The 12,316-nt window shown below is 43.1% G+C and overlaps 1 protein-coding gene across 3 annotated transcripts in view; it reads left to right on the forward strand.

The window, feature by feature from the left end:
* The first annotated feature begins 6,605 nt into the window (after nucleotides 1–6,605).
* LOC123760748 (uncharacterized) overlaps nucleotides 6,606–12,316 on the forward strand; it is a 165,566-nt gene continuing 159,855 nt past the window's right edge. For all 3 annotated transcript variants that reach the window (XM_069328299.1, XM_069328302.1, XM_069328300.1), the window contains exon 1: nucleotides 6,606–7,275. The gene's annotated coding sequence lies outside the window, so the exon portion shown is untranslated. The remainder of the gene's footprint in view (nucleotides 7,276–12,316) is intronic.

A 12,316-nucleotide genomic window follows, 5' to 3' on the forward strand; every position in this document is an offset into this window, starting at 1 on the left:
GTATTTACCAGTTCCTAATTTATTATATTTTCTTTCACACCCCCATTTTTTTCCCCCTTTTTGGCGCCAGACAGAACCAAAAATATATAAAAACTCAAGTTTCCTTCCAAAACCCAACACCTCATTATAATTAATAGGCTTGAAAATATTGGTTAAATACTGATTGTGCATCTTCAAACTTCACTATTTTATTATGCCTAAAAATGGGTATCTTGAGTGAAAAATAGTGTACAGCTGCACACATCTTGAGCAGCTTCTCTTCGTAGCTCTACAGGTGCTTGTCAGCAAGAGAGAACTACTAAGAAGAAACACAAGAAAGAAACTCTGCTCATCTCATTAAACTGGGCAGAGTTTCTTTTAAATATGCCCCTGGTACCTAGCAGTAAATAGGTACCTGGGAGTTAGTCAGCTGTCACGGGCTGCTTCCTGAGTGTGTGTGTGTATGTGATGTGAAAAAAAATAGTAGTAGTAGAAACAGTTGATTGGCAGTTGAGAGGCGGGCCGAAAGAGCAGAGCTCAACCCCCACAAGCACAACTAGGTGAATACAACTACGTGGTCAGTTACCTTCATTTCAGATTTATAAGCATTATTGAGAAAGATGTAGCTACACTTCGGTGTAACAAAAATACTCATACCGTTACATCTGTTACTCATCTACTAGTCATCATAATCCCACAAAAATACTCATCTGTTACAACATACTCAGAGCTGAATCACTTTAGACCCAGCAGGCTTAAACTACACCTGGAATCCCAGCACCGTGAATATGTTGACAAAGACAGTTCATTCTTTAGTCGACATTAGACAAATGTCAAGACACTGTCTTAATGGAGCCGCTGACCTCAAGACAGTGTCTTGAGACTAGCGACTCCTATTCACCAGAAAGATGCTGCAGGAGTGCAAGCATCACTTCTTGTCTTCCTACAAACAGCAAAGAAAAAAACCCATCACAATCGAGGAAGCGTTAATTTTACCACGTGCCAAAACCACGATCAAGCTTATTTTGGGTTAGAAAACTGCTTAAAGCTGAATATATTCTTTCTTTCAAACAATAGTGTGTAACACCGTAATCTTTCTTCAAATAATAGTGTGTAACACCGTAATCTTTCTTTCAAACAATAGTGTGTAACACCGAGTGTCTCAGATATCTGGTGACATCAAAGATCAGGTCTTACAAATCTCTTGACATATCAACTACAGGCGAAGTTGTAATGCTGAAACTTACAAAATTCTTTGAAGCTGAACGTCTAAGCTCGGCTGGTCTCTGAGGAATATGGGGTTCTAGCCATGCTAGAGGTTAAAGCCAGGCTTGTCTTGCAACAAAAATCTACTAAAAGCTGCAACTGCTATCTTATCTTGTGATAAATGGAGCTTTAATTGCATAAAGCTTTATTTGGAACTGCAAAAAAGCTCCAAGTGTCTAAAAAGCTCCCGATCTGTTTATCATAAAATGCTATGTGAAGCCCGAGGTATCTTCCTCCAATCTTGGACACAGAAACAACGAGACAGATATTCTCTTCTATTATTATATTATTTTTATAATAATAATAATAATAAAAATAATAATAATAATAATAAAAATAATAAAAATAATAATAATTATTATAGTTCTTATTATAATTATTGATGTTCTTCAAAGTTAAATAACCGGCTCTTTTAAATGATTTATATCACTTATATTTATAATTATTTTCCTACGTGTAAAAATTATATATTGTCTTATGCTCCTATATTTAAGGAGAATAAAATACGTGAATAAAGCTGTATGAAAAGTGTATGAGAGCCATAGATGGCACTCCTGATGGCCTCCCCCCACCCCCCCCCTCCTGATGGCACCGTTAAGGGTGATGAGGTATCAGGTAGTCATTATTTGGCACCATCGGATAACTTGCCCCAATCACCAAGTTTCCTTGTTTGCTCCACGGCAGGTGGAACCGGTAATGAATCATGACAGGGGACATACACACACACACACACACACACACACACACACACACACACACACACACACACACACACACACACACACACACACACACACACACACACACACCCGGGGCGAGGTGTGTGTGTGTGTGTGTGTGTATGTGTGTGCGTGCGTGTGTGTAGAGTTTGGCCATTGTTGACAGTCGGGAAGCAGGTGACTACCTGACGCTCCGCTGCTAATGAACCTGCCCTCTTCCTTCCATTCTTCCTTCTCTCCTCTCCTTCTCCACACTCTCTTCCCCCTTTCTCATCAACCCCCTTCCCCACTCTCCTCCTCCCCTCCCCTCCACACCTGTCTACCTGTGATCTTCGTCTTACAAACGACCCGCTAATTTCGCCCCCTATTTTTTTTCCACCTTGAACTATTTTCCACGTAACTAGCATATCATATACAAAGGCAACAGCCCCCTCTTATAGAGGGCACACCTCACATAAAGGACACACCTCACATATAGGGCACACCTCACATAAAGGACACACCTCATATATAGGCCACATTGTGTACACTTAGCAGCTCCTAATGGCTCAGATTACGAAAGTGAACTGGTAAGTTCGAAAGTGAACTGAAAGTGAACATTGTTTACTGGTAATTTTTTTTTTTGCCATATTTCCCCCATAATCAATACATTATGAGCCAGAGAAAATATTTTACATTAAATATATATTTAATGTAAAATATATATTTAGTAAATATATTTTCCAGTAAATATATATATAACTTTAATATGTCAATAGGACAAAATAAATCCATATTTATTTTTGAGTCAATAAAAGTCAATAAGGTCAATACAAATATTTTTTTGGTCAATAGAAATTGGACTTGACTGCTGCTCTACCAAACACTTCCTTCCTGAACTAAAACAATGTGATGGTGGTGTTCAGTTTTAACTTTTTCCCTTAAGAAATTGTTGATTAGGAACAGCATTAAAAATATAAGTAACATCATTTATACGATGTTGTGCAAGGAATACAATATGTTTTGTTTATTTTTATTTTGTTTGAGTTCTAACGCATTGTTTGCGAATCTTAGTTTCTTAGGCTTGCTTCCTGTTTCACTTTATGTATCCACCTTGCTTCCTGTTTCACTTTATGTATCCACCTTGCTTCCTGTTTCACTTTATGTATTCACCTTGCTTCCTGCTTCACTTTATGTATCCAGCTTGCTTCCTGTTTCACTTTATGTATCCAGCTTGCTTCCTGTTTCACTTTATGTATCCACCTTGCTTCCTGCTTCACTTTATGTATCCACCTTGCTTCCTGTTTCACTTTATGTATCCACCTTGCTTCCTGTTTCACTTTATGTATCCAGCTTGCTTCCTGCTTCACTTTATGTATCCACCTTGCTTCCTGTTTCACTTTATGTATCCAGCTTGCTTCCTGCTTCACTTTATGTATCCACCTTGCTTCCTGTTTCACTTTATGTATTCACCTTGCTTCCTGCTTCACTTTATGTATCCAGCTTGCTTCCTGTTTCACTTTATGTATCCAGCTTGCTTCCTGCTTCACTTTATGTATCCACCTTGCTTCCTGCTGTGGGAAGTTGATGTGACCATTGCCCCAGGATGCGATCCACAAGACACTGCAATCGCTCAGGCTCCTAATCACTGCTGGGGTGAACAGAGGCAACAGGTGTACGGAGACGTGTCAATACGTCATGCCTGGCCTGGTGTAACGCGTCAATATATATATATTATCTTTTACTAAAGCTACATCCGGAAATTTGATTAGTGACAGAAATACCTAATTATCAATGAATTGAGATCCAATAGAAAACTTTGTTGCCCTTTGCAACAAATCTGTTGAAAGCATAATTACAGATAATGTGCTTGTTACGAAGTTTAAAAGTCGACTCCATCTTTACCATTATATCTATATATATATCTATATATATATATATATATATATATATATATATATATATATATATATATATATATATATATATATATATATATATATATATATATATATATATATATATTTATGACAATGTCAGACCACGGAGGAAAATGAAACAGGAATTTCCTTAAGTACTTTCGTATATTAAATACATCTTCAGAAGGAATGAACATCTCCATTCCTTCTGAAGATGTATTTAATATACGAAAGTACTTAAGGAAATTCCTGTTTCATTTTCCTCCGTGGTCTGACATTGTCACATTCTTAATCACGTGTTTATTTTCGTGATATACACACACACACACACACATATATATATATATATATATATATATATATATATATATATATATATATATATATATATATGTCGTACCTAGTAGCCAGAATGCACTTCTAGGCCTACTATGCAAGGCCCAATTTGCCTAATAAGCCAAGTTTTCATGAATTAATTGTTTTTCGACTACCTAACCTACCTAACCTAACCTAACCTAACCTAACTTTTTCGGCTACCTAACCTAACCTAACCTATAGAGATAGGTTAGGTTAGGTTAGGTAGGGTTGGTTAGGTTCGGTCATATACCTACGTTAATTTTAACTCCAATAACAAAAAATTGACCTTATACATAATGAAATGTGTAGCTTTATTATTTCATAAGAAAAAAATTAGAGAAAATATATTAATTCTTGAAAACTTGGCTTATTAGGCAAATTGGGCCTTGCATAGTAGGCTGAGAAGTGCGTTCTGGCTACTAGGTACGACATATATATATATATATATATATATATATATATATATATATATATATATATATATATATATATATATATATATATATATATATATATATAATGGTTCTAATAATCATTAGAACTCATAAACCTGGTAATCCTACAAGACCAATTACTCATCAGTCCTGTTGGATCTGTTTCTTACAAATTGTCCAAATGACTTGTACAGTGTACCTCACAGTACACTGTCAACACCCCCACCACCTCACAGTACACTGTCAACACCCCCCCACCACCTCACAGTACACTGTCAACACCCCCCACCACCCTTGCCCACTGCCAGGTGGCCACGGAGGAAGCACATAATGATGTTAGTTAATTACCCAGTGTGCCGACAGGTGTTCAGACTTTGATGTCGATGGACACCTGTCCCGACCTTCAATTATCACACCTGTAGATAATTCTCGCACCTTGCTAATTGGACTCTCTTCATCAGGAGAAGATTTTATTCATTTTTAATCAATTGTATAAGATTTAAGTAATAGTTATTAGAGATTTAGATAAACAAATCAAGAATATCTAAATAAACAAGCCCCAGGAAAGTTGTAACAAGACATTTGGCGCTGATTGATTGATTGATTGATGAAGATTAAGCCACCCAAGAGGTGGCACGGGCATGAATAGCCCGCACGTGGAAGATTTTTTTTAGGGAGTGAATGTGATGTTTGGTGGTGAACACATGGCGTGAGAGAGTTAGTACACATGAACCAACTCGCTCTCAAGCTAGGCTCGTTAAAGCTGCGACCATCCCCCCTTCCCATCAAGACGCACTGATAAATTTTAAAGTTTCGTGTATTAAAATAGGTTTGTTCTCATTTATATATTTATATTATTAAACAATAGAGTTCTATGTATAGCAAGGTGTATATTTGCCAACAGAACCTAAACATCTAACCTAACCTACGCCTAACTATACATATAATTTTTATGTATAATAATATCAATTTATATATGAGAAGAAACTAATTATTAATGCACAGTATGTTAAAATTGATGAATGCGCCTGGGGAGGACGGCCGCTGCTTTAACGAGCCTAGTGTGAGGACGGGTTGTGCTGTGGTGACTCCCAGATGGTTCACTGAGTCATTGATGCTCTACCACCACCACCACCACCACCACCACCACCACTACCACCCGTCGCCACCACCCACCACCACCATCACCCACCACTACCACCACCACCACCACCACCACTACCACTACCCGCCAACACCACCACCACCACCCACCACCACCACCACCACCACTACCACCCGTCGCCACCACCCACCACCACCATCACCCACCACTACCACCCGCCACCCCTACCGGCCACCACCACCACCACCACTACCCGCCAACACCACCACCACCACTACCACTACCCGCCAACACCACCACCACCACCACTACCACTACCCGCCAACACCACCACCACCACCACCACCACCCCCACCACCCACCACCACCACCACTACCACCCGCTATCACCACCATCAGTAAACCCAAGGAGAGTAAACCACGGTAGACTTGAGCAACAGGTACCACCCCTCCCCCCCTCCCAGGTAGACTGTCGCAATAATCAACATTCAGACACATCCACCTGTCTAGAATAACCAGGAGACGCTGCGTATACGTAACTATATGGTAATATAGCAACATATTAGCAAGTATAAGACATATTCCGTGGAGCGGAATGCCAATGATCGTCTTGTAAGGTCAGGTTCTCAGACGTTAAACGTCTCGTTTGGCTGGCATGACTCCTTATGGGGGTTGGTGCCTGTTAGGCTGTGTAGGACCCGAGGCCTTCTCACCTCATGAGCGAGCGAGAGAGAGGGAGAGAGAACGAGTGAGAGAGAGTGGGAGAGAGAGAGAGAGGGAGAGAGAGCGCTGGCGGGCGAGGCGCGAGGTGGTCTATCCAAGCACTAACAGGTTGGTGGCAGCAAGGATAGGAGCCACACGCACTCTCCACCACTCTCCACCACCACCTCCCGCAATCAATAACCATCCTTGGAATCTGTACACAATCTCCGCTAGCGTGAAAACCGCCAAATAAGAAAGCTTATGAGAGCACATTTGTTCGTTTCCCCCGTCGTAACGAGGAAGAATGCGAGTGGCTGATTGAGCAGTTACCTCCTCTCTCTCCCTCCTCCCTCCCCCCCCCCCGCACGCACACACACACACGCGTGTGTGTACACCTCTAATGTCGGACTGGAACCTCTGTGGGTTTGGTACAAGACCCACGGAGCTCAGTGTGTGATTAAAATGCTCAGGTGAAGGTGTGTGAGCATTGCGTGCGTGTGTCCACCCATATGCTCCGGTTACTACTGAATATGTGTCATCATCATCTGTGTCCGGACGTAAACACTACATGTTGATACAGAATTATATATGTGTGATTTGGAAAAAAATGAAGTGAATTGTGTGTTTCCCGCCATGTTCCGGTTTGGTTGTTAGAGAACACGTGATTCTAAATGGAAAGATAATTCAAGGATTATTGCTGCCTGTACCCGGATAATCCGGGAAGGGGGGGGGGTTGAATTAAGCGAAGCTCACCACACCAACCCTCGCTTACACGGCCCAAAAGGATAATCAAATCACCATTCTCATCTTTTAAGGTAAGGTTGATCAGTTAATCTTAAGGGTTGATAAAGATTAATATAGTCGATTGATCTTGAAACTATAGTAAGTACTCACACGACACAATGACCGGCTATGGTGATCACGGGAGCTGGTCAATAACGGGTGATAAATTATATACATGTAGATAAGGAAGACGAGTTATGGTCGCAGCGTTAAATAAACACTTTAAGTATATACAATGCACTTCTGGATTGTTAAAAGTCAAGACATTATTGAAATCAATCGCTTGTTATTTATTCATTTACTGTGGCGTAAATCCTTAAATTGCATTAACTGTAATAAACAAAGACCCAAAAGTGCTTCCATGCACCCGCCAAACTCCAGTTTATCAATGAAAAACGGTTTATACATGACTCACAACTGTTGACGTTCGAACACTTCCGGAACAAGTGCTTCACTGACGAATTTTGTTCGAACCACAACGTTATAAACAGCCCGTCCTCCAAACCAAGATCCAAAAGTGATTCCATGCACCCGCCAAACCCCCTGTTTATGAATGAAAAGCGGTTTATACATGACTCACAACTGTTGACGTTCGAACACTTCCGGAACAAGTGCTTCACTGACGAATTTTGTTCGAACCACAACGCTATAAATGCTTCACCCACGTACTACAAATACAAATAATCGCCAACAGAACCTAAACACCTATCCTAACCTATTCCTATATATGCCCAATATTCTAATGTATTATAATATTAATTTATGAACAAATCCACAAGGGACTAGGATGTACAAGTGTACAAATAAGGGCAGTAGAACTTCTGGTTTGAACTCTTTTGACCATGTCGTAGCTCAGTCGATTAAGGCAGCGTCTGGGATGATCTCGGACGTAGGTTCGAATCCTCGTCACGGCCCTTGTATGGATTTGTTCATTGATGCATCACGTTATTGTGATTTCTGTATATTAATTTATATTTGAGAAAATTCCTGTTTTGGATGAACAGCATGTACAAATGTATGAATGCGTCTGTGGGGTCGACCGCTGGATGGAATGGACTCGAGTCGCGGACGGGTTGGGCACCCATTCCCCCCGGTTCGAAGCTCTCATAGTTCTAGTGAGTAAAATGAGGTAAAATATCGTGTGAGGTAAGACTGACTAGAGAAGTGAACACTTACGACATCTTAATTTCACATCATGGCGGCCTAGGCCGTAGTTACTAAAGAGCTGAGTTACGAGCACTGAAGCGCTACGAGACCGTCTTTAGCCTCATAACTTATCACTGGCATGTACGACATCGTAGCTCCTGGGAAATCGTAAACTGTTGAGCATATACGGAGAGGATTTCTGGTTAAAGGTCAAGGTTTGAATTGAATATATATACACTAGGGGCAGTATATACAAGTGTTCAACACTAGGGGCAGTATATACAAGTGTTCAACACTCTGGGGCAGTATATACAAGTGTTCAACACTCTGGGGCAGTATATACAAGTGTCCAACACTCTGGGGCAGTATATACAAGTGTTCAACACTCTGGGGCAGTATATACAAGTGTCCAACACTCTGGGGCAGTATATACAAGTGTCCAACACTCTGGGGCAGTATATACAAGTGTCCAACACTCTGGGGCAGTATATACAAGTGTCCAACACTCTGGGGCAGTATATACAAGTGTCCAACACTCTGGGGCAGTATATACAAGTGTCCAACACTCTGGGGCAGTATATACAAGTGTTCAACACTCTGGGGCAGTATATACAAGTGTTCAACACTCTGGGGCAGTATATACAAGTGTCCAACACTCTGGGGCAGTATATACAAGTGTCCAACACTCTGGGGCAGTATATACAAGTGTCCAACACTCTGGGGCAGTATATACAAGTGTCCAACACTCTGGGGCAGTATATACAAGTGTCCAACACTCTGGGGCAGTATATACAAGTGTCCAACACTCTGGGGCAGTATATACAAGTGTCCAACACTCTGGGGCAGTATATACAAGTGTCCAACACTCTGGGGCAGTATATACAAGTGTTCAACACTCTGGGGCAGTATATACAAGTGTTCAACACTATGGGGCAGTATATACAAGTGTTCAACACTATGGGGCAGTATATACAAGTGTTCAACACTCTGGGGCAGTATATAGAAGTGGGCAAGTTCCGTAAGGGCACGGAACCTGCCCCTTCCTCACTACACGACAAACGTCGCACGTGAAGTGGCTTATCCTAGCCAGGAGCGATCGACTTTTTAGCCCTCGAAGCGTTGCATGCATTCCTCTGGCCTCTGGCTTCGTGCATTCCTTCTTATTTTGACCATTTCTCGACGCTAAGACGCGCGTTACGTTGACACCGGTCAACATTTTCAAGGGCGGAGTAGAAGTGAGTATATATAATGTCTGTAGCTGCCGATTCTATAACCCGAGACTTAGCTGAAGTGAACCTCGACTTGGTAAAAGCGATGCCACCTCAGGATTCAGTTGAATTCCGGTGTTGCATTGCCTTTAGTAAGTCGTGGTACAATAGTTTAAACATGTGACTGAGAGGACCCATGCAGTGTGTAGGTTCGAATCCTTCTTATAGCTCCTGCTGATTTTATCATTGAGACGTCACGTTAATGTGATTGCTTTGTGAATAGGTACATAGATACACACTTAAGACAGATACAGTCATTAGACAGGTTCACTCCTTAGACAGGTACACTCACAAAATAAGATACACTCATAAGCTATGAGTAATATACACCGTGAGGCTGCAGGCAGGCCAGGTGCAGCCCGTCATTTATGACGTCACAAGCCGCTTCGAGATTCCAACCCGTGACATACGATCCGACACCAAGATATCGTGTCCAACCCGCCGCCGCAACTTACACCCTCTCCCTCCCTCCCCCCTCGCACGCCATCTTGGATCTCCTATCCGGACCCTTTATAACTCGACTCTCCTACCTCGTGACTTTGATCGATACCCGGTATGTAATGTGGTGTTGGATCGCCTCTCACGCCAGGATCCAATACCTCTCTTGAGAGAGGGCCTCTGGCAGCTATTGAACACCACCGACACGATCCTGTGTTTTGTTGTCGTTCTGGACGCGTAAGTTGTCGTTCATGCAGCTGTTGTTGTTGTTGTTGTGGTGGTGTTACGTTGCTCATTACTCACCTGCGCTGCACCGTCACGGTGTTCATTACTCACCTGGGCTGATGCCTGACAGCATTACTCACCTGGGCTGAGGCCTGACAGCATTACTCACCTGGGCTGAGGCCTGACAGCATTCATTACTCACCTGGGCTGAGGCTTGACAGCATTCATTCCTCACCTGGGCTGAGGCATGACAGCATTACTCACCTGGGCTGAGGCCTGACAGCATTCATTCCTCACCTGGGCTGAGGCCTGACAGCATTCCTCACCTGGGCTGAAGTATTGTATCTGAGGTTGAGATGTATTTTCATTTTCATTTGGCCTCAGGGGTCCCTGGCCTCCGGGTCCCTGGCTTCCGGGTCCCTGGCTTCCGGGTCCCTGGCCTCCGGGTCCCTGGCCCCCGGGTCCCTGGCCTCCGGGTCCCTGGCCTCCGGGTCCCTGGCCTCCGGGTCCCTGGCCTCCGGGTCCCTGGCCTCCGGGTCCCTGGCCTCCGGGTCCCTGGCCTCCGGGTCCCTGGCCTTCGGGTCCCTGGCCCCTGAAGACGGTAAGGTACAGTGGAACTGGTCCTCAGGGGACGGTAAGGTACACTGGAGGGGAGGACGAGACAGGCCTGACAGAAGACCCTGCATGCTAGGAGGGGAGACAGGTGAGAATGATGGATGAGAAGATGGAGGGTGAGCTTCCAAGAGGGAGTAAAGCTAAGTAGAGGGAGAAAGTCGACGTGTGATGGATGACAGCAAGATGGACGGATCTGTATATAGTCCTTTAGCATCGGGCGTCGCAAAATGGTGCAAAAAAATAAAGCAACTTGGTGCTTCAAAACCGATGGTTGAAAATTGTAACAGGAAAAATGGGTTAAATTAATATATTTTTACGTAGGTAAAAATACTCGTCTGATCGACAATGGTGTTGACGAGGAAGGAAATGGGAACTGATGTGTATTCACTTAGTTGTGATCGTTGGGGGTTGAGCTCTGGCTCTTTGGTCCCGCCTCTCATCTGTCAATCAATCAACTTTGTTACTAACTACTATTTTTTTCACACACACAGGAAGCAGCCCGTAACAGCTGTCTAACTCCAAGGTACCTATTTACTGCTAGGTAACAGGGGCATCAGGGATGAAAGAAACTCAGCCCATTGTTTCTCGCCGGGAATCGAACCCGGCCCACAGAGTTACGTGTCCAGCATGCTATCCACACAGCCACCGCCGCTCCTTGTATGAGAGAGATGTAAGAGAGAGATATATGAGAGAGAGAGAAAGAGAGGTCACATGTACGAGAGAGAGGGTAGTCACATGTATGAGAGTAAGGTCACATATGTGAGTAGGTAGGGGCTTGTGTCAGAAAAGTATAGAACTAACTACATCAGAATATCATCATAAAAACTGAAATATAGATGAAAAGCTTATTTTAAAAACCGTAAATGAAAATGTTGAATGAGGGCTGAAGCCGGTGATTGAGTGGGATTAAGGGGGGTTGAATAGGGTTGAGTGGGCTGGGGGATGAGGCATAATGGGGGAGATAGAGAGAGTGGGGGTTGAATGCCGCGTGTGTGTGGGGTTGATTGGGGTGGGAGTGAGACCGAGTGAGGTGGAAATAGTGTGGGAGTAAAGCTTAGTAGGGGTATGATTTAGGTTGATTTGGGTGGAAGTGAGGTTGGTTGGCGTCAACCGAAGTATGAGCGGAGGTTGTGAGGGGTGTGTGAGTGTGACTGATGGGTGATGTGAGTGAGCTGAGTAGCGTGTGAGTGAGTGGGGGATGCATAGGGGGTGACAGCCTGGAGAACATTTCACCACCTGTTATAACAGACGAACAAGCAGAACACACACGGTGAACAACGCTACTGCCCCAGCCACAGGAAAGTGACGGTGCTGATGGAATGGACGTAGATATAACAAACAGGGAAAGGAGAAACAGTAGCAAGTGATATGGGAAGGAAAC

Source organism: Procambarus clarkii, chromosome 21 (assembly GCF_040958095.1).
Source record: "Procambarus clarkii isolate CNS0578487 chromosome 21, FALCON_Pclarkii_2.0, whole genome shotgun sequence".
In the NCBI taxonomy this organism is placed as follows: Eukaryota; Metazoa; Arthropoda; class Malacostraca; order Decapoda; family Cambaridae; genus Procambarus; species Procambarus clarkii.